The sequence below is a fragment of the Ixodes scapularis genome, unplaced genomic scaffold, assembly GCF_016920785.2.
Source record: "Ixodes scapularis isolate PalLabHiFi unplaced genomic scaffold, ASM1692078v2 PGA_scaffold3__209_contigs__length_174095766, whole genome shotgun sequence".
In the NCBI taxonomy this organism is placed as follows: Eukaryota; Metazoa; Arthropoda; class Arachnida; order Ixodida; family Ixodidae; genus Ixodes; species Ixodes scapularis.
In genome coordinates, this window is record NW_024609868.1 from 162,340,397 (window position 1) to 162,364,894 (window position 24,498).

Here is a 24,498-nt window from a genome sequence, read left to right on the forward strand (position 1 = left end):
CTGATCAAATTTTGACGCCCAGCGTCAAAATTTCGTGTGAATGAGCCATTACGGTTAGGAAAAAGACAAGATAAAAGATTCACACCTTTAACTGCGATGTGAAGAAAAAAAATTGTTACATACCATATTCTCCACAACATCCTCTTGAACCACAGTGCCTGCCACTCCACGAGTCTCCATAGCCGCAACAAGGGGTGGCACACCTGCCGGTAGGAAGCATCAAATTATGAGAAAATTACTGGTTCAACAGTCAACACTGAAATCACAGGCGCTTTGAAGTTACACACATGTGACACCTGGTTTAACATTAAGGAAAATTAAAAGTGCACACGATTAAAGCAAACACTGCACCAAACTTGCTCCTAGACTTCAAACTTTTAATACGAATGATGGGAAAGCATAAAACTGTGAAATCCAAGCCTGAAATCCCATGCTGGACATGTGTATACTCACCATAAAGAAACCATTCGTGGAATTATCCGAGCCCTTTAACTTGCACTAGAAATATTGCTCTCCCTTCAGACTGCTTCACCACCCCAATACCTCTCAAATCTCATTCCCTGACCTTAGTCAGCTCAGTTCAGTGGCTGTCACTTTTATTTTCAAAATTTCTCTCCTAGTGCACATTCAGTATTTTTGTGCATATTTCACTGCTTTCGACACGGGCACTCACTGTCAACACGCCGCTTCACAAACCGCTCCCAAATCGAGTAAGAATGCTGCTGCCATTCTATATCATACTATGAGTGGCCCCATTTCACCTATGTGCAGCTGCAACTTTAAAGAGAAATGCCACAAGCTGTTCCTGTAAGGAGAACAGCAAATTGAGGCATGAAAATTGACACTGTGTGTAAACATAGAGACAGTCAAACTCCAAACCCAAGCAGGGTCAGCTCTCGCATCACGATTTAGTGCTTTACCATCACAGATATTGCCTACCCTGATTTTGAAAAAGTCTTTCCTGTATCAGCATTCAGCTTAACTAAAAAAACTTACGGAATCACAAAGAATGGTAGCAGCAGTAGTACTCATTTTGGGATATGAAGAAGCTTGTTGATCATCTAACGCAGGGAATTAAAGCAAAGTGTAGATAAAAAAATGTTTTAAACTTTATTTTTTTGCTTTGTATGCATCTTTGTAAGTATGGCCTATGGGCGCCGCCATCTTGCTTACTGGGGGGTACTTAGGTACACTGTGGGCCGCGCCATAATCTGACTACAACGTCGTCTCAAGGCATCGTAATTAGGTTATGGCGCAGCTCACGCGCTCTCCAGCTAGGAAGATGGCGGCGCCCAGGGTACGTACCTGCAAATGTGTATATGTAATCGATCACTAAAGTTATTTTTGGTGCAAATGAACTTCTAAGCAAAAAATCCTTTAGGTTGTGAATTTGCGACATCGAGCAGTTAGGCCTGGACAAATAGGTTATACTGTTTCACCTTACATCCGGATGCAGAGGACGCTACGTTACAACCTCGACCTCCTGTGCTCTGGCCTCGGCCGTCCTATCCTCAGCGTCCCCCAGTCAGGTCGGTCCTGGTCTCAACCTGCTCCATGCTGGCTTCAGCCTCGGTGGCCCTGCCCTGGCTTCGGCCTCGTTGGCCCAGGCTTTGACCTTATTAGCCCTGGCTTCGGCCCCCGTCTGAAGCTCACTGGCCCTGGTCTCGACATTGTTGGCCCAGGTCTCGCCCTCCTTTATCCGGGCCTCCTTGGACCTAGCAGAGGCCTCTTCAGCAGTGGCCAGGGCAGGTACAGCGAAGACAGGTCCTCGAGCTTGTGATGCAACGTCCTCAGGATCCCCAGAAGATGCACGGAGCTATAAACAGAAAATATAAGCAGTAATGATAGATTATCAGAGTTGTACAACAAAGTATAACATTGGAAGTCCTAAGCACCTGCTTCCCAGAAGTGACCTCTGACTGACCCGCAAAGTTGCATTCCCGTTGCCCACCAACTTTTTCTAATGCTGAGGAAAATAACATCATATGTCATCAGCCCTCACAGTGCAAAGGTTACTGAAACAGTATATCTACAGTCTCCAATTACTTCAGCGTTCTGAACAGCTTGCAGTTCGCATGAATGAATAATTGATAAGTACACTTGAAAAAGCAATAATGACATTGATTAAAATATATCTAACCAAGCACCAAAATGGCAACATTATATAAATCTGATGTGCTCTCCATAAAGCTAACACTTTCTAACAAAAATGTTGTTATACATACCCTGTGACCTTTCAGCTCCTGGCGAAGCTTTTTGAGAAGCTTGTCCTCCACAGTGTCTTTTTTTCCTTGTGGGCTGCTTCTTCTGCAACGAGTGATTTCAAGAAAAAAAATCAGCAAGTTTTTGCAAAATTTCGAAAGACGTTGCGAACGTCGCTGTTGAAGCCGCAGGATCACAGCGTGGTTCATGTTCCGAAGTTCCGCAATTATAAGCTGCGCCATTGTAAACTCATTTCATTGACGTCACACTTCGAGCAGAAGAAGCTCTTGTCGAAAAAATAATCAGCGACGGACTCACCCGGTCTGTGTCCGCCGGAGCATCATCTCGTAAGTGCGAATCGTCATCATCGGGGAACACCATCTGTAGTTCTTCAGCCCATTTCGACCAAGTTTCCAGTCGCTTCCCGGTCGTTGGATGCCACTCAAGCCGTCCCGCTCACCTTCGATGAAGCAACAGCGGGCGTTATTTCATCGCTCCACCCGGACTGCGCTGCGCCGCCACCGTGTTGATATGCGCCTCCCAGTCCCGCGCACTTCATGGCGCTCGCTGCCGACGACGAGTCAGAGAAGGCGGGAATGGGCGCCGTCAAGTCTGGCATCGCGGTCACCGATGCGAAGCCCCGTTGCGACGCTAGGGTCCGTACGAGCTCACGGTCCGCGGCCATGGCTGTGCTTTCTCGTCGAGTCAACGGGAACACTGAACGGCCTCTCTTCGGTGGCGGAAACAATGGACGCGCATCACCGCCCGTGAAGAAGACTCACGTTCGTCGGCGTGAACGTGGCTGTCGCAGCCGCCACTGTTCCGGGAAGGCTCAGCGGTAATCCCACTTCTGAATGCTAAAGTTTTCGAAGTAACATCATCGAACGTTCATAAAAAAAAACTGGTGTATTTAAAGACAACAAAACTGACGGCTGATCAATCCGGCACCATCTGGATGATTGTATGGGTATGGATACTACTGCGGCACCTTGCAACGCACTTTGTAACGGGCGGTAGCTTGCGCCACCTAGCTTAACTCTAAAAAGCGACGTATTTGCAAACGTGGTCGGTCACGCTCACGACTGATAGAAATACCAAGAACTCAAACGCGTCACGACAGCAACAGACCCCAAATCATTCGAATTTTAACACTGCAATGAAACCACGCGGAGCTCTCAGACGCAGACACGATGGAGCTTGTTTTTTCTGCGTCGACGAAACTCAGGAGCATCGATTTCGCGACCCGGTGCACCACTACACAAACTGCACTGCTTTATAATCCGACTGAGAACTATCGACTACAGAAGATTGCTCGTCGATGTTGGTGGGGCAAATAACACGTAGCACTGATGATTAAACGATGGAATCACAGACGTAGTCGGTCATGCTCGCATATTTGTTGATTGTCACCAAGCAATCACTTTCTTTGTACGCGGTGTTCGGATTCATCCGCCAAGCTCCTGACTTTTGCGGGTTGCGATCTGATATCAGCCTCCCGAAGCTGGTGGATCAAACGGTAATTGTGCGTATCTCACTCGCTGTTGCAGGCCGCCCACCGCGTCCGTGTAACCAGAGCGAACTGGAAACGACAACAACCACGCTGAGACTGCAGTGGCTACCTTTCACACTCCTGAAGGTATCAACTGAACGTACCTTTCAAGTTTTTCTTGCGCTCTTGTGAGGGGTAACCACTGCGTCAATGCAACTATTGTTGTCGTTTCCAGGCGGCTCACTTCTTGATCGCCACGCCGGGAAGCTACGCGTCCACAGCGTGTGCGCAACGTATAATGGTCACTACACTCATTCTGGGACGGTGCAATCGCAGACGTAGTCGGTCACGCCTGCCACCGGAACGCTGAGAACTTGATCAGGGGGCTCACGTACATCACTGAAACGCCACAGCGCTCGAAACAACGCGAGCTGCTGACGCCATTTCATGACACAGACACAGCGACGAAGCCCAATGTTGTCCTCATTTCATGGTGAGCGCAGCTAAGCATACTCGGTGCATGCTCCGATTATCCTTTCAGCGATTTTCCATAGTAAACTTTTCGTTCACTAAAAGGAACCTTAGAGAGGCAACTGATAAGTCACTGCACGAATACTTACAAGATCCTTCCAGCTTGCTTCCATAACGTTCTTCTAGTGCACTAAAAGATACCCAGGGCAGGCTACTAGTAAGACGCTTCGCATGAACTTAGAAGCTACTTAGGTGTTAGCTAGTTTACTAAAAGTATACTATTACAGTACTTACTTCAAGCATACTAAGAAAGGACACTAATAGTACAAGCCTACTTCTGGCTAGCATCCTTTAAGGACAATTTTAGTATACTTCCTGAGAATGAGTATCTTGAAAGACCGTAAAGTATACTTAAAGTAACCTAGTTTTCGCTAAGAGACGACTGAACACCTGACACGAGAGTGCCACAGAAAGATCTCGTTATGGAATCATTTGCTAAGAATCAATAATTATATAATCAAGTGGAAGTAAACATATTTCATACACTAATCAAATAAACATACTTCCGCCTGCCTTTACGCCGTTAGAGTCTATGCACCAAGAATTGTGTTCAATGCACGCACTGGTCCTTTTGAGGACGCTCGCATCTCTGACCTTCGATATTAATTAATGGGACATACCAGACTGGCAGACTTGTTGCATGGGGCTGCACTCGTTCTACCTCTCCGGAACATGGGGTGCATTCGAAAACCAGCACCAATGATTTGAAAATTTTAGTTATTAATTTATTCCCTTCAGGGACCTTTGTAGGCATCGCAGAGAGGATACCTAAAAGTACACACGATAATAACATCAATGTACACTGACATTAATGAGCACAAAACGGGCCCAGCTACCGAAGGTAAGCACTACACTCGTAAGGAATAATTATTGATGTAACTTGTTAATTGCAAAAATAAACACACCTCTCTGAGCCTCTAGTTTAATAGTATGTGTTGATGCATTGTTATATAGAAGGACACTTCCTGTACGTATGACAATAGACCCTTTTAGAAATCCTGTCAAGCAAAACGACCGTCACCATTTTTTTTTTCGGCGTAGAGCACACGAATAGGCCCCAGTTCACGCTGAACGCTAATGCAGAATTCGAGTCCAATAGGTGCTGAGCCTCATTTTACAGTGATGGCGGACATAACATTCTTGTCGAACAAATGCCCAAAGTATGAAGGCCTTGGGTAATTAGAGTAGTAGCTACTGTAATTCGTTTGAACACAGTTTGGCAAACGGCGAAGGAAACAGTCTCGGGGAGTCAATATGGACGTTTGAGAGAGGACATGACAACATATCATCAGAGTGCTCCTCTGCACAGATTTGTCACACACTTTCACACCGTCTTTCTGATTGGCTCGGAAGGTAGTGGCGGTTGCCCTTTTCTAAATTATGGCAAAACGAAGTATAGGCAGCCCACAACTTTGAAAAATAGTCTATTGAAGAGACTGAAAGAAATGGTAGTCAACATTTTTCAACAAGACTGCTCTTCGGGTAAGGTATGAACACAAATATGAATCATCTTGTCCAGGTAATCAAAACAAGTAAATTATTGACCGACTAATACAAAGAACCTTTGATGAAAAAAATATTGCTCCAATAAATCTTACGAAAAATAAAAATGTGCAGTCAATCTTCTATCTCTGACTTGCATTACATTTAACGAATTGCTGATATCTGTGGCTTTATCTCTGGACCTCTAAAAAGTGGGGCTGAATTTTTTTAGAGATTCTAGATGTTAGAATGATAGATTAGAGAACCATCTAAGAGGAGTATGATCATACGCATGGAGGTTACTCTGAACTATTGGTAGCGATCGACAAGGCAATTTCTAAAGGACATCGGACGCAACATTTTGTACACTGATCAATCAAGAATGCGAAGACTTGCAGTGTTCAGAGTTCCAAGTGGACAAATAAACTGTTTTATGAACAGAAGTAATGAACGTTTATGGGAACGATTGGTTCAAATTCTTTGTAAGAGTTCCCGTGAACTTCAATTAAGCAAACGCCAGCTTTTCACTTCAAAAAAGTGTTGCGATTGAATGTACAATTGTCGATTAGTAGGAAAGGTTAAAGATCGCAGAAGCTTCCTCGCTAAAAATTGCTATGGTTATTCGGTGACAAAGGGCAGAAACAACTTCCCCTAGGCCCTAACGCCACGTATACATTTCGCTTCGATTCTCAGATATTCCAACGTAAAACGAGACTAGAACAATGCGAATGTTTTATGCTAGAAGTAACATCGTAATATTGTTGATAACTACAAAACGTAAAGACCTCTAGGAGCTTCTTCGCTAAAAGATGCTGTGATTATGCAGTTACCTAGGGCTGAAACAAATTCCCCTAGGCGCTACATCCGGCACATGCATTTTGCGTCGATTTTCAGACATTCCAACGTTAAAACAAAGCTAAGAGAATGCGAAAATTTCATGCTAAAAGCACTCAAAGTTCTATCGATCCTCGAAGACAACCGAGGATCCGAGCACGGGTACGGCGATACCGCTGACGCTGTCTCACAGGCGTTAATATCCAGATCATCTCGCGTAAAAAGGGTATAAAGTCTCATTACTTCATATTTTCACATTATACCGGCGTCAGCCAGCACGAAGAAGCCCGAAATCGTCGGAAAGCAGCTGCACATTGCGGCTATACCGCGCACCGAACAAGCTTGCATCCGCCAGCTCTGAGCGCTTACATCTTACCGATGACGTCACGGCTCTTGTGAGGTCACGTGACGAGTAATCACTTTGGAGTACAACATGGCGGCACCCAGGGGGCGCCACTTCCGAACTTCCGGTTGATCACTCTAAGCCCCTCTACCTCGTTGGTTGGTGGCAACGTTACTGAAACACTCAGTTGGGAAACTGCCATCTGAAATTTATCTGAAAACGTGGCCCCGATCTGTCCTCGAGAACCGAGCTCATGACGAACACAACGCCGCCATTTCTCCCGCAGCGGCCACTCGAGGAACTGTACGTTACTTCTATTCTGGCTTTAATCGGCCATTTTGGAGCCGAAACAGATACAGCGGAAGAGGTTACAGGGGTGATACCCCCGTCTCTCCAGCGGACGCGCCGCGACTTACTACCGAAGTTAAAATGCACCTAGGTCGGGACGCGCTACCTGAAAGCACCGCTGAGGCATGGTTGTATAAAAACAATATTAATTGTGCCGCAAAACCCTGCAAGCTAAACATTTTAAAAACATCACGCGCCCATCATTTGCTACTAAACTCCAATAAATTTCATACAAAAAAAGTCTTTTCCGTTTGTTTTTACGCAAAAACATTCTTTCTAAAAGCTCAAGGTGACCACAGTACAGACAAATAATAAAGAGTGGCGCTGCTGTCGTATTTAGCTCGCTGTCGGTGGACGCCAGCGGCCCAAGTTTTGACGGGGAGTTTCCCGACTGAATGTTCTAGTAACATTGGTTGGTGGAAACTAACGAGCATCACCGCCTCGCCGCATCGTCATCGTCATCGTAACAAAACGCAAAACCAAAGCAAGTTACAAACGTTCGGGCGTTTTCAGGCTTTCGAAAAAGATTGAAGAAAGTTCTTGGAAAAATAAACGCTTCCCAGGGGCCGGCGTGCCCATGGGATCAGCTGTGGATTTTAGTCTAATTGGTGAGTGCTCGCCCATTCGTTTTATTTTTTTCAGTCCTTTGTTTCCGGAGCGTTTATGACTTGTTCTTGTGTGTGCAGGCAGCGTGTAAGCGGACGTGTGCGGCTCCTTGTCGCACACGTGTTTTTCGCATGGGATGACCCTCGAGGTTTCGCCAAATAAGTCCCGGAACCGACCTGCCACTGAGCGAGCAGTCAGATTGCTAGAACGCACCCATAGTCAAAAGTACTACCCAGCAAGCAACCAGAGGCCGGGGGGGGGGGGGGGGGGGCGGGGGCAGAGGAGGGGGCGAGCGAGGCACTTGGTTAAGTGTATGGGGGAGCTTTATCTCGTATATCGGTGGAAAAAACTTCAGTTCTGAAAATCGGGTGGCGACTTGGTACTACCAAGCAAGCTATAATGGACGGTGTGTGTTAAGGAACCCACGACTGCTAAAACTACCCGTTAGCGTGAAAGCGCTCCTATTAGCACCCCATTTGCTTCCACTGCGGGAGGTTTGATTCAAGTTCAATTTTCGTACTCGTAAACTACTGCAAATATTCAGTGACGTGTGCCTTTAGAAGTAGGGTCCGTATTGATGATGTAGCTCACGAAGAGTATTAAGAGTTCTTTTACGACTGGGGCACAGATTTTTATACAAAGTTATGTGTATTTTTAGCTTTTTTACGAACCCTTTGGCGGTACTTTATTGAGAAGGTTGGAAAAGAAAAACGCGCATTGAGCAGTGACAGAAGAAAACAGAAAAGAGATATTTTAAAGAACTTTCTTGCAGAGTCCATGAACTGATTTTCCAAGTACTTCCTCTTCAGCTTTTCTTCTCAGTTCATAAGCACAGTGAGAAATCATGTGGTCGCATTTCGCTGGAACCCAAAGTTCTCCAAGCTGCAGGACAAAGACCTCGATAAAAGTAACGCTTCACATTTTTGCAAGCGCCGACAACCATAAAGTATAAACCTCATGTAAACGATTTAGCGAGTGACGAGACAAGCGATGACGAAACCTTTCGCTATCGCTCGGTCAGTCGCGCGACGAGGCAAAACCCTTGAAAGCGATGGGAGCAAATAATCAATGAGATGAGCGACGTTTTCTAGAAATAAAAATGCCAATGAGCAACACTGAGAAATCTACCTCGCTGTCGCCGTCACTCGTCTCGTCTCTCACTAAATCGCTTACATGCGGATCAGCATTAATGGAGTGAACACGAGAGACACGCCTACGAGTGAGTGCTGCGCTGCCATTCACTTCCATGTGCCTCTCATTTCAGAGCTGCACTGCCATTTGCTTCTAAGTGCTGCACGGGTCTCGTGCACTGGCACGTTGACGCCACTTACGAAACTCACACAAACGCATCAGGGGTTGAGGAGGGGTTAGCCATCTTTCGAAATGGTGCTGCTCAGTTATTTTATATCACGTTCAAAACGAACAGAACCCTTCATTGATGGCTAATTTACACAACGTACTGACAATCAGCGTGATTAATCATGTCCGCCGTTTGTCCTTCTCCCAAGAGCATCCACACGAAGCAGCAGACATTCAAACGACAGCCTGGTTGGACCGAACATGTTCGCGTCCCCACAGGCCGCGAAACTATCATTGCAGCATCACACCGCGCAGTTGTCTAATATGAAATTTCACATTTGCTACTTCGAGAAAAAAGTGTGCGGCGCTGTTACGTCCAAAGCGAGCCATAGCAGCATGATAAATTTCCTGGTTCTGCATGCTCCTTTCATCGACCATATACGGTACCAAAGTTCAAAGCTGGGCTGGTTGGTGTAGGCTAAACATAATGTAAGTAAAACAGCACAGAACGACAAAGACAAGGAGGAAGGAACTACCAAGATGGGACGGGCGCTAACTCGCCACTAAAGGTTTTAAAACCTTTAGTTGCGTGTCAGCGCCATTCCCGTCTTGGTTGTTCCTTCCTTTTGTATTTGTCGTTCTGCGCTGTTTTACCTACATTATGTTCCGCATGTAGAAAAATGCTGTGCTTTGGCCCCGTTGAGTGTGCTTCTTCCCGAGCACCGGCGCACTGCGGAAAAGCAACACCGCGAGAGCAAGCTTTACAGGTGCTGCTTCTCCGCAGTGCACCAGTGCTCGGAAAAAAAATCGCTCAACGGGGCCGCGAGAACAAAAAGTATGAATTACACGAAAACGCCGTTCCAATTAAGCGGCTTTTGAATACATTGAAAACGCCGGGGGACAACAGAAGATGTGAAATTTGTTTGGCTTAACCAGAGGTATTAAATATCCGAGTTTGAATTATCGCGAGCCTACTGTATATACTAAAGGAGATATAGCTCAATTGAATGTGCGTAAAAACACTGAATGGTTATGCAATTTTTATTTGCTAGTTTTATTTCTCGGGCATTCATTGTATTGAGTATTCAAATCTATGCCAATTTTTACTTTCGTTCAATTTATGGGAGGTTTGTTTTATATGTCATGTACAGCAGAAAGGTGAAGAGCTGGGCTGGTTGGTAAGCACGTTGCTCGCTGACTTAAACCATGTATGTCATACACAATTTGTTGTGATTGTGTATTGATTTCGAACCCTCTTTTGCTCTTTATTTCAAGCTGCCCTTACAAGCACCATGAAGCTACCGCAGAGGTGCATCTGGACGGCCAGCACAAGGACAACGATAATGTAACATTTCTCGAAACTTAAACAAGGTACATGCCTTCTTCCAACAAAGGTATTGTGGCGAAACTTCTTAATTGTTCCGTTCGTTCAGCTGTCATCCATGGGAGCAGCTTATCTCACACAAACAAAATCCTGGCAATGCGTCTTACAAGTTGTGTGCTCTCTTAATTTTTCTTTGCAAGACATGAACACGTTTATGTTTTGTCTAAGGATGAAAAAATATACAAGTTCATATATTGAATGACGGAGCTATGAACTCTCCTTCCCCCCATACCAGTCTCTACCCTCAAAGCTTCATGTGACTTCGGCTTGCTGGAACATGGAGGCTGTTTGCACCAGTTAACGAGGCACGAGAGCTTCCTGTCTTTTTGAAGGCCATAGCTACGACCCATCCGCACCAATCCTGCACCTCCGATAGTCAGGTGATACTCCTGGTACAGCTAGAGCTCGTCGAGGGGATTCGCAAGAGGTATCGGAGGTGCAAGTGGTATAGATGGCTCGTAGCTTTGGTCCTATATAAGGCTGGATGGTGTAGTGCTTCGTCATTTAGTGTGGACAGCTTTCATATTTTCTGCGGGTAGCTGTCAGTGCGGAGGGCTACAGACGTTCCGTCATTTTACGAAATATACGTCTTGTTTGTTACAGACGTTTTAGTTTCTATATTGCGGGAAACCATATCGGCAGTATTGAACCGGCAACGTTTACCCGTAAAATGGGAGAAAGAAAACTAATAACTGTTTTTAAAGAGAGCTAGTGACGTTCCGTCAGTTTACGAAATTCTATCCCTTGTTTTTACAGACAATACGGTTTCAAGATTACGGGAAACCATGCTGGCAATATTGAACCGGCAAATTTTACCCGTCAAATGGCGTGAAAAGGTTTTTACTGTATATACCACCCGCGTCGAATTCCTTCTGTATCCTTTGACGCCAGCATTATGGATAGCCAATTAACTGTCCCGCGGTTTCGACGCACACTCTCACGCAGGGTTAGATCACCACGATAAGAGAAAACGACAGCCGCAGATGGTTCCGATTAGCTTTGTGCGTTAATATTAGTCCTCTTTACACACCTTAAAGAGAAATGCCGTTATTCGCATGCGTTCGCGCTTGCTGCGCCAGCGGTGCACGCTGGGCAGTACAAACTGCCGGCATCCAGCCGAGAGCAGAGGAGGCAGTGAACGCGCGCCCTTCACTTCTTATGGAATAGCTGTCCGAGGGTATAGCGCGGTATCTGTGCTGTCGCGTAACAGCAGTTAAGCTGAGTTAACCGCTGTTAAGTGTGCCCGTGTAACAGGGGTATTATAGTTCGAGGAGCGTTGTTTAGCAGGTGCCAGACCTGTTGCCTTCCACGTTCATTCGCGCGCACTCCTTTGAAGTGTGAACAGTGTATTTGCTTCGGCATTAAAACAAAGCGAGATAATGTAATGTAATGTAATGTTTTATTTGCTCAGGAGAGCCGCGGCACCGCAGAAAGGCAAGAGCCCGTACCAAGGAGGCCCGCGGTGCCGTGTCTAGTGATGGTGATTATGTGACGGTTTAATGTACAGATGAAAGTTATGGTGTGTTAGGCCTAGCAGCACTCTTCGCGGTGCTGCCATGGGCTGCTTACTTCTGGCAGGCCGGTCTCAAGCGCCTGGAGAGGGCTCTTGACGTGCCATACTTGCATACGAGCCGGCCGAATTACCGGCGGTGCAGGGAGTCCAGCACCCCTGCAGGGGTTGGCGCCGGTGTTGGCCAGGCGGCGGTCTTTACGAAAGCGGGCCTTGGAGTGTCCCAGCTTGCGGTCCAGCTTGTAACTGGGCAGCGTGAGAACCCCCTGTCGATCGAAGACATGGTCTGTGGCACTGGTTTGGCTGGCTCTCCGACGATCGAAAAGACACGTCTTACGCCCAGGTGGCTTCTCTCTTCTTTCTTCTCCTTTTGCGCTTGGCTCCGGCGCTTGTTTTTTAGTGTTTGTTTACGTGTAAGTCCGCCTTTTACTTGGCCTTTGTTCCGATGCTTATTTTCTGTGTTACATGTTTACATTCAGGTGGGTTAGGGTTACAAGCAAGCTAGCGGATTCCCGCTCTTTCCCTTTGACTTTAGCCTCAGCATGCTTCGTTTCACCTTGGGATGGACCGAGGCGGACACTACGAGTCACCCAGGCAATCCAGCACTGTCAGCTTAGTAAAATTAGTGCTTTTTTAAGGCATTTAGCTTTTTTTTTCTTTTTTTTTTTTGCAATTGTCTATGCGTTTGTTAATGTCAGCTTTAAGCTGCTCATGCCGGCAACACATTGAACACAATGTAGCTGTGAAATGCCATTTTTGTTTTACGTTTAGGAACTAGCGGATTAGAATGGAACGATTCAGCCACTCTATGAGTTGGAATGGGTCCAGTGTCCCCATTCCTAGGAGTTGAAAGGAATTGAATTATCGAAAACACTAATTCCCCGGAATGGAATCGGAATGGAATGGGCGGGTGCCCATTCCGCAGCACTGCTGTCGTCTGCTGTTTCACATGGTAACCAGATGCCTTTTTCAGGCACATACCAATGGGTAGCCGTTTTTGGCGGCCCTGCAGAAAAGGGCCGAAAAAAAATGACAGGGCCACCTACGAAGCCGCCTATAGCTGTTCCTGCTTCCCTTGACAGCATTAAAAAGGGGAGGGATCAACTGCAACAGTGGCGTTGTACACGGCTATTTTAAGGAGAAATAAATGAAATGCCCTTATGTAATGCCCCACAGGGCCCTTAAGGAGAAATAAATGAAATGGGGACGGATCAGTTTGCGGCAAAGTCCTGAAAACTCTGGACATCATCGCTATGGCCGTGACGTTTTCCGGCCAGATTTAGAATGTAGAATTGGGTATGGATTTCCATGGCTGAAATGTCACGTCCGTTATTTCTGAGATGGAAAAAAAAAAGAAATAAAGCCTCGCTTACTTCGATCTGCGGATGGGAGAAAATTAAGATTCATATTTACGAATTTTAAACTTTAACGCGTCTTCTAAAACGGAACATGGGAATACTAACTTGTATAAAGAAATGTAGCTTCCGAAAAGCGAACTATATTTTACAACATTAATCAAACTAGAAATGTTTTGCATCAAATACAACCGATATTTCAGTATGATCGGCAGCAAATATTTTCAGGTAACTTTCCTACAACGTGCTAATTTAAAACACTTTAAAAAAATACAAATAAAAAAATAAAAATAGAGAAATCAGGACGATTGATAAACAGGTGAAAACAGTAGAGCTCAATGAAGTAAAACAAAGATGCATAAATTTGAGGAGTTACCACATGAGCCTTCTAAAAACACTGATAGCTTCAGAAACGCAGGGCGTAACTTAATGTTCAGGCTTTTAATTTCTTGATTTGCTCTTCGGCGTACTTATATAAAAACATGTCGGAAAGATAATAGGACGTAAACAATATTTAAAAAAGCGTATCACTATTATATTAACAACAGGTGGATTAGAGAAATTAGGGGTTCTCTGTCTCTTATATTTTTATGTACAAAAAAAAAACGATATTTAGGCACCTGCAGCACTTTCGAATTATTTTTATTGCGGAAAACAAAATCTCTTGGATCGCTGATTATAGACTGGTACAATCCCTTAAATCAGAAGGCCGTTAATCCACGCAAGCGAAAGCGTAAAAAAAAATCTCGATACAAGCCGTCGTTTTAATTGCGAGTGTTGTGCTACGTTATCGATGAAAATGCAGCATTTAACCAGCAAAACGAAAACTGCTCGAAAACGCCAAGTTTAGGTAGAATAGTCAGACAGACAATTCTTCATTTTAGCTTTCGTTTTAGTAAACATAAAAATGTATATATATATATATATATATATATATAAAGTCGGATGGAACGCAAAGCACGATAAATGCCAACGAGCCCCCTCCCAAGATTCCGGAACAGGAACTGCAAGTGTTTTTAGAAAGGCCAGGCGCAAATCTTAGCCAATTCACGTTCGTATCAAAGGTGGCTGTTTTCAGTTACGGTGGGAACTGCGACCGCAAACACTTCCACGTGTGGACGCAATTACAGGTGAGAATATTTCTCCAGCATGCTTGTACAACAATCTTTATGTGTTCAGGAATCCATAAGGTGACTTTTGATACCATTTACGCATTATTCGACTTGCTTAATGCGTAGCAAGTGTTATAACTGGCTGGCTGGCTTCGGTTCTCTCTTTCGAGCGATAACCGCCAGAAGAACGGGGAGGGCATCACGTGACTATTTTGATGCCCTGTCAAAATTTTTTTTTAATTTTATGAATGAGAAGATACTTGCATCCACGTGAGGTGCACATGACCTGTCGCATGCGAGTTGGGTGGTTGGTTGTATTGAACGTTGTCGTGGCATTGCGCCCTCTTCCGCCAGGTAGGATTTACCGGAGCGAAGAGTAGGCGAGGTTGGCGAGGCACCGACGGCCCTGACGGCCGTATTGAACGGCCCTGCCGAGCAGAAGACGGACGTCGCGGTCCGTTGTGCGTGGCAGATCGAGCTTCACGAACGGGAACGAGAAAAAAAATTAAAGACGTTTACAAATTTTCTGAAACGTTGAATTAGAGCGCAGCTCTTGAGCAGAAGGAGTGAAATGTGTTCCTCTTCGTTCCCCGCTATATTTAGCGGGGGAAATTTTTCCCGAGATTTAGCGGGAAACTTGTACCCTCTTGACGTCACACGTGACGTCACGCGCAACTTTACACGTGTCGTCACACCTGACGTCATGAGGGTGAATTTAGTGGGAATATTTTTTCGCCAAATTTTGTGCAAACATTTCCCCGCTAAATTCAGCCGGAATATTGGCAACGTTAGATGTGTGTGACGCCATGTGACGCCATACGTCCTGTCTTTTTGTAATGACGTCACACGTGACGTCAGGTGGGTAATAGAAAGCTGGGTGCTGTCTTTAACAAAACTTATAATAACGTAAATTGAAACAAACTCGGAAACTTCGATGCGAGGCGGATACCCATCCGACCGCCTCGGTGTCTCAATATTGCCGCGCGCCAAGTAGGCAGCGCGGCCGTAGCCTAACGGTTATCGCGCTTGCCTCCCACGCGAATGGCAGGTTTCGATTCCTGGCCGTGGCTACGGATTTTTGTTTAGACTGTAATGTGATGTTCTAGTGAATTCGAGAACCATCTAGCTGATTCGAGGTTGGAATGTTCTACGCGTCGAACCTTCTACATCGAATGCTCCAGAAGCCAACGCGTGTACAAAAGCGGCTCCGCCTGGCAAGCAGGAGTCAGTTTCGCCCCAGCGCTCGACTCTGCTGTCTCGCCGACTTCGACGCCCGCGACGCTCTGTTATTATCTTTTGTACCTTTTATTTTTGGCACAAGTTTATAAACGTTTATTTCTTCCTTTTTATTTCCTGTTCGTGCACTCCGGAAGACCGATGTGTGGCGAACGCCCGACCGACGCCCTCTGTGCTTCCACTGCGGGGAAGCAGACCACACCTACCGCCGATGCCCATACCGACGACTCGGGCTGCGCGGGTTCCACCCGAACGACCCGCGACCCCGTTATGGTGAACGGCCTAGGGAAATCGACGAGTACCTGCGACGACCTCAGTCCCCCGAGCCTCCGTTCCGCCGAGAGTTCCGGTCGCCTTCGCCACGACGTCCAGCTTCGCCGATGCACCGACCCCGACGTGAAAGCCTGTCGCCCCTCGCTCCACGCCGGGGAAACTAGGCGCGGCAACCCCTGGAGGTGGAGTTGCCGAAGACGACCGACGCCAAGATCCTCCACGAACGTCGGAGGTCCCCCACTCGAACGCTACCAGAGACCGAAACGACGCCCCGGCAGCGGTGTCCAATAACCTAAATGACGGGCACGACGGATCAGCACTCGTGGACACCGGAGCAGACTACTCGATCTTGAGTGGGAGGCTCTTCCGCAGCCTTCGAAAAGTCACCACGCCGTGGGATGGACCACAAATACGAACCGCCGGAGGGCACCTCATCACACCAGTCGGCAGATGCACTGCTCGCGTCGAGATCCACGGTGAAACGTGCCCCGTGAAGTTCGTCGTTCTGCAAGACTGTTCAAGGGACGTTATCCTCGGAATGGACTTTCTCTGCGAGTATGGCGCCGTCATCGACCTCGGGGCAAACCAGCTGACGCTGCGAAAGCCTGTTTTACCGCCGGTGGACACCAACACGACGTCAACCACAATCCGAGTTATCGCCGACCATGTGAACCTACCGCCGCGGTCGAGTGTTTTCGTCACCGTTATAACCGACGCAGCCATGCGCGGTGAAGCTCTTCTGGAAGGCAGCGTCCAACTGCTCCTCGAAAAAAGAATCGGTGTCGCAAGAGGCGTAACGGACCTCCAAGAAAGACGTACAACTGTTCTTGTGACGAACTCTCGAGAGGAGCCGCAGCACCTAACGAAGGGTACCACCGTGGGCCACGTCGATGAGCTTCAGGCGCAAGTCGTGATCACCGCAATCTCCGAAGAAACCTCGTCGCAGAACAGCACGCCGCCGCCGCCGATCGACATTGACCCCGAGCTGCCAGCTCCTAAGCGCCGGCAACTGGTTGATCTCCTCGCTGAATACCGTGGCTGTTTTGCCACGTCGTCGAAAGTTCGCCAAACACCAATGGCGAAACATCGCGTTATTACCGACGACGACGCGCTCCCTGTCCACCAGTCGCCGTATCGAGTCTCCTTAAAGGAAAGGAAGATGATTCAGGATCAAGTCCAAGAAATGCTGGACGACGACATCATTCAACCCTCAAGGTGTCCATGGGCGTCCCCAGTCGTCCTTGTAAAGAAGAAGGACAGAACCCTGCGGTTCTGCGTGGACTATTGTCGACTGAGCGCTGTGACGAAGAAAGACGTCTATCCGCTCCCCCGCATCGACGATACGTTAGACCGACTGCGCCACTCCCGATATTTTTCGTCGATGGATCTGAAGAGTGGCTACTGGCAGATTGAAGTCGACGAGCGCGACCGGGAGAAAACTGCCTTCGTCACTCCCGACGGACTGTACGAATTCAAAGTGATGCCGTTCGGGCTTTGTACTGCGTCAGCCACCTTCCAGCGTGTCATGGACACCGTGCTGGCAGGTCTGAAACGGCAGAGCTGCCTCATCTATCTCGACGACGTCGTGGTATTTTCACGAGATTTCGACGAGCACCTGAAACGACTTCGAGCCGTGCTTCAAGCCATCAAGACCGCCGGCCTGTCACTCAAGCCAACAAAGTGTCGATTCGCCTATGGTGAGCTTAAGTTCCTTGGCCACGTCGTGAGCAACAAAGGTGTTCTCCCTGACCCTGAGAAGACCCGCGCCGTGGCTGCATTTACGCCGCCGTCTGACAAGAGGGCCGTGAGAAGATTCCTCGGACTTTGTGCCTACTACAGACGATTTGTTCGGGACTTCGCCAAGCTGTCCGCACCGCTGACGCACCTCACGAAGGACGCCGTAAAGTTCGAATGGACAGACAAACACCAGCGGCCATTCAATGAGCTGAAACGAAGACTCCAGACGCCCCGATTTTAGGCCATTTCGACCAGTTCGCTGATACAGAGATTCACACGGACGCCAGTAACACCGGACTTGGCGCGGTGCTTGTTCAAAGGCAGGATGGGGCAGAGCGAGTCATCGCATACGCGAGTCGGAAGCTGTCTAAGGCGGAGAGGAACTACTCTACAACTGAAAAGGAGTGCCTTGCTGTCGTCTGGTCAATAACGAAGTTTCGCCCATATTTGTATGGAAGCCCTTTTCGCGTGGTCACGGACCACCACTCGCTCTGCTGGCTCGCGAATCTGAAAGACCCCTCCGGACGCCTCGCCCGGTGGAGCCTACGACTGCAGGAGTTCGACATGACCGCTGTGTACAAGTCCGGCCGGAAGCACCATGACGCCGACTGTCTGTCAAGAGCTCCTGTCGAGGCCGGTCCTGCCTGTATCGAAGACGACGACGATGAGTGTTTCCTCGGCGCCTTGGACGTCAGCGACATGGCAGCACTCCAACGAGACGACCTTGAACTGCGAGCGCTCATCGAGCCCTTAGAGGGACAAGCGAGTTCGGTTCCCCGTGCTTTCTTAGGAATCCTGCATACATTCTCCATGCGGCGAGGGGTGCTGTACAAGGAGAACTTCGTCAACAACAACACAGCATGGCTGTTGGTTGTTCCAGCCAGCCTTCGAGACGAAATATTCCAAGGATGCCATGACGACCCAACGGCTGGACACCTTGGCTACAGCAGGACGCTCACCAGGATTCGAGAAAAGTACTACTGGCCGAGGCTACCGAAGACCGTTCAGCTATACATTCGATCATGCCACGAGTGTCAGCGACGCAAGAAACCGCCAACGAAGCCGTCAGGACTTCTGCATCCGATTTCTCCCCCGTCTATGCCGTTCCAGCAGATCGGAATGAATTTACTTGGCCCTTTCCCATCATCAACGTCGGGAAACCGCTGGATTATCGTCGCCACCGATTATCTCACACGGTACGCCAAGACGAAAGCCCTTCCAGCAGGCACGGCTGTTGAAGTCGCCAAGTTTTTCATTGAATCCATTGTCCCCCGGCACGGCGCCCCTGAAGTCCTGATCACAGACCGTGGATCTTCGTTCATGGCCCAGCTGACGCAAGAGATCCTGCGTCTCAGTGGCACCGGCCATCGTCGAACCACTGCATACCACCCGCAGACCAACGGGCTGACCGAGCGACTCAACAAGACAATCGCCGATATGATCTCTATGTACGTCGACGTAGAGCACAAGACGTGGGACGAGGTGTTGCCCTACGTCACGTTTGCCTACAATACGGCGGTTCAGTAGACCACTGGATTCACCCCTTTCCATCTGGTACATGGTCGGAAGGTTACGACCATGCTGGACGCAATGCTGCCCCATGAGCCATCTGACAATGAGAGCGACGACGCCCAGGCGGTTGCTCAACGCGCCGAAGAAGCCCGCCAGCTCGCCCGACTCATGATTCAAGACCAGCAACGCGTCGACGCGGGCCACTACAACCTTCGTCGCAGGGACGTTCACTTCCAGCCCGGAGACAGGGTGTGGGTGTGGACGCACATCCGGCCTCAGTGAGAAACTGCTGAAACGGTACTTTGGACCATACAAGGTACTTCGTCGCCTCGGCGAGCTGAACTACGAGGTGATGCCCGACGGAACAAGAACATCATCACGCCGCCCACCACGACCTGAAGTCGTCCACGTCGTGCGCCTGAAGCCGTACTACGCTCGATAGGACTGTGGATCTTGTGTGTTTCAAATGACTCTTTAGTTTGCCGTTCTTTTTCTGTGCTTTGTTTTGTTTTGTGTTGAATCGAGGCGATGCACTTTTTAAGGGGGGAGTAATGCCGCGCGCCAAGTAGGCAGCGCGGCCGTAGCCTAACGGTTATCGCGCTTGCCTCCCACGCGAATGGCCAGGGTTCGATTCCTGGCCGTGGCTACGGATTTTTGTTTAGACTGTAATGTGATGTTCTAGTGAATTCGAGAACCGTCTAGCTGATTCGAGGTTGGAATGTTCTACGCGTCGAACCTTCTACATCGAATGCTCCAGAAGCCAACGCGTGTACAAAAGCGGCTCCGCCTGGCAAGCAGGAGTCAGTTTCGCCCCAGCGCTCAACTCTGCTGTCTCGCCGACTTCGACGCCCGCGACGCTCTGTTATTATCTTTTGTACCCTTTTATTTTTGGCACAAGTTCGCCACATTAAACGTTTATTTCTTCCTTTTTATTTCCTGTTTTTTTGGTCACCACCCGTGACAATATTATACCAATATGGCGGATACTCAAAAGGGGTGATGTCCATCACTCTAACGCTGATACTGACGCTAACACTCGGCCATCCTGTTTCTTTATCTGTCCTAAGTTAACGTAGTCCTTTGACGATCTCTTCTTTCGTTTCGTCTACGCTTAGTCCGAGTCGAACGCAGAGTTTTTCTTTCTCGCGAACGTATGTTTCATGCCACTCGTCTTTCCTCTGAACTCGTTGCTCCATGATCCGTCACTGTTCCGTCCTGGTTGGTGGACGCACGAACGCGCCCCGAAAACTGGACTCCATGGCAGAACAAGTTTTGCTTTGCATACTGGTTGACTGCTGTTAATCGCGCGCGGGTATAAACAACTTGAGCTTCGCCACAGTGTTTTTCTCGTCGTCGTCCCATCTTGCCAACGCGGCGACTTAGGTGAATTCCGTGATCCACTCGTTGGCCACAATATCACCCTCAGGTCCCGTGAACTTGGGAACCGCTGCCGACGCATCCGGAGCCACCCGCATGGCGACGTCCGAAGGCGCTGGTCGACTCATCTGCGACAGCGTCAGGCGTTCGAGGAGCTCTTGATTCCGGCGCAACACTTGAGCCATCACCTCGATCACGGCAGGAGTATTGTCCTGAAGTGACGGGTCGGGCATGAAGTACTTCTTCGACATTGAAGGTGTGGGGACCCCCTCTCCCTGGCTCCTCCGCTCTCCGTGACCTTGCCGGTCCCTGCCGCCGTACTGTCGGGCGCTCCTTCGTTCCCCGTGACCTTCCCGTTTCCTGTCGCCGTCCTGTCGCGGAACGTCCGAGCTCTCCGGGAGGAACGGGGCAAGCGCCCCCTCACCCAGCGCTGACGTCGGAGGGTCGGCTCGCAGCAAGGTTCCCAATTGGACGGTCGACGGGACAAGGACTTGGGAAGGTCTTAAGAGGGGAACGGAGACAAAGGAAGAGGGCTTGGGCTGCCGACTTCACAAGGGACCGGTCACGGAGGCGAGCTCGGACGGCGCTGGACGCTGGCGCAGGGAGTGCAGGCACTACGTCGGGTGGCGGACTCGACAAACGGACCGGACAGCGACCCTGGACGACGACGTCCCCATGACGCGGTGTGGACGACCACCGCTGGGACTCGGAGAAGCTGCTGTGGCAGCGGACTCTCCCCCGGCCTCGCTGATGACCGTCCCCCGATCCCGAAACCCCCCCCCCCCCCCCCCCCCCCCAAGGCAATGAGTGAGTGAATAAACCCTTTTGCCGAGAGCAAAGTATTGCAGTGTCATATTCATCCGGAGACAGGGTTTGTGGGAATCGGAGCTAGAAGATGCCCGCAAAGGTCACACAAGTTTTGAAGTTCCGACATAGCGTGGTCTCACTGCGTCACAGGTGGTTTTCGGTTAGGCTTCGCAGCGTTGGAGTCTTGTGGTCGCTGACACACCACCGGAACTTGTCGCCGATCGATGTAAGCGGTAGTTGTATCCCACTTGTGATTATAATAGAAAACTGGGTGGTTTATTTAGGAAAACTTATAATAATGTAAATTGATACAAATTTGAGAACTTGGGTGCAGGCCGAATACCCACCAGATCGCCTCGGTGGTCTCGGTAATAATTCAATATGGCGGATACTCAAAAAGAGCTGATGTCCATCACCCTAATGCTGACGCTAACACATGTGATATCACGAGGGTAACCCTTGTGAAGGCACCCCTAGTGACCCTCGTGAGGGGAAACCTCGTGACCCTCGGGACCGTAACCCTCGTGAGGGTCACCCTCGTGGCCCTCGTGAGGGTAACCCTTGTGACCCTAGTGAGGGCAACCCTCGCGACCCTCGTGAGGGTATACGCGTGACCATCGTGAGATTAACACTCGTAACCTTCGTGAGGGTAACCCTCATAACCCTCACGAGGGTAAACTTCGGTACGTCACACATGACGTCACGTCTGACGTCATTATGGGAAACGTCTCATAATGCAACGCACGGTTACGCAGAGGGCTACGGCGGTGCTCCTCAAGCCGGAAACGGGCGACTAAAAGCTGCGCTCTAAAAATTGCCTTCGTCATGCCCGCCCAACTGTACGAATTTAAAGTTATGCCCTTCGGATTTTGCACAGTGCCGGCAACCTTCCAGCGTGCCATGGACAACGTGCTAGCAGGCTTAAGATGGCAGAGCCGTCTCGCCTACCTCGACGACAGTGGGGTGTTCGCCAGCAACTTCAACGAGCACGCACGACGACTCGGCGCCGTACTTCAAGCCGTAAAGGCCACTAGACTAACTCGGAAACCAGCGAAATATCGGTTCGCTTATGGTGAGCTCAAGTGCCTAGGCCACGTCTTGAGCGGCGAGGGTGTTCGTTCCCACCCCGGGAAGACACGCGCCGTTGCCGCATTTTCTCCCCCATCGGAAATAAATGGCGTCATAAATTTTCTAGTCGTCTGTCGCAACTACAGGCGTTTCGTTCGAGAGCATAAGAAGCTCTCTGTGCCACTAATATAGGTTACAAAGGTGCCGTCAAGTTTTTGTGGACAGGAGAGCACCAGAGTGTGTTCGACGAGCCTAAACAAAGACTTCAAAAACCTCCCGTCTTCGGCCATTTGGACCAGCGTCCTCAAACAGAAATTCACACGAACGCAAGTTACACAGAGATTGGCGCGAGGCTGATCCAAATACAGAAGGGAACAGCATGGGTAATCGCCTGTACGTGCTGGACACTGCCCTAGGCGGATGGTAATTACTCCACGACGGAGAGGGAACGCCTCGCCGTCGTCTAGGCCATCACCAAGTTCCGCCCGTGCGTGTACGGAAGTCCGTTCGTACTTGTTACAGACCACCAGTCGCTCTGCTGGCTCGCGCATCTTGAGGATCCCTCGGGACGCCCCGACCGGTGGAGTCTACGAGTGCAGGAGTTTGACATGACCGTGGTGTACAAGTCGTGCCGACAGCACAGTAATGCCGATTGTCTGTCAAGGCCCCCATCGAGGCCGGTCCTGCCTGCACTGAAGACGACGACGACAAGTATTTCATCGGCACATTAGATATAAGTGACATGACAGCATTCCGAAGAGATGATCCTGAGCTGAGAGGACTCATAGAAAACCTAAAGGGACAAGGAAGCTTTGTTCCCCGCGTTTGCATACAAACACTACCAACCATCTCCATCCGACAAAGTGTGCTCTACAAGGAGTACCTGAGCTACAACAACACAGAGTGGCTGTTGGTCATCCCTTCCAGTATTCGTGAAAAATATCTCAAGCCTCCCACGATGTCTCGACGGTGAGGTACCTCGGCTACAGCAGGACTCTCTTGCCAGGGTACGTGAAATTTACTAGTGGCCCAAGCTTGCAAAATCAGTCCATCAGTACATCCGAAATTGCCACGAGTATGAACGACGGAAGAAACCACCGACTAGAGCGACAGGACTTCTGCACCCTATTATGCCACCATCTGCTCCATTCCAGCAAATCAGAATTGATTTACCTGTACCGTTCCCACCATCAACGCAAATATACCGATGGCTACTCTTCGCGAGCGGTTATCTCACACGGTACGCCGAGACGAAAGCCCTTTCATCAGGTACGGTTGTTGCAGTCGCCAAGTTTTTCATCGAGCACATTGTCCTAGTACCGGCACGGTGCCCCAGAGATCCTCAATGCAGACCGTGGACCATCTTTCATGGCCCAGCTGAAGCAAGAGATCCTTCGTCTCAGTGGCACGGGCCACCGTCGAGCCACTGCGTACCATCCGCAGACAAATGGACGCACAGAAAGGCTAAACAAAACTATTGCCGACATGATCTCCATGTATGTCGACGTAGAGCACAAGACTTAGAACAGGGTGTTACGCTACGACACGTGTGCTTACAACACGGCAGAAAAAGAGACCACAGGAATAACACCGTTTCAGCTGGTGCATGGCCAAAAAGTAACGATCATGCTCGTTGCGATGCTCCCCACGCACCAGCTGACGATGGGAGCCACGACACCCAGGTGGTGGCTCAACAAGCTCCCCAGCTTGCCCAATTCCAGATTCAAGATCAACAACTTGCCGATATTACCCAGTACAACATTCGCCGGATCGACGTTCTTTTCGAGCCCGGATATTCCGGACGAAACTATCATCTCTCCACCCACCATGAGTCGCACGACGGGGACTACCTGAAGTCGTCGACGTCGTGCGACTCAAGCCGTGCTACGCACGATAAGACTGTGAATTGTATTCCATGCTACTCTTGATAGGACTACGTTTTACCAGCCTCCATATTTTCCCATTTTTTTTGTTTGTTTTGCTGCTTCCTTTC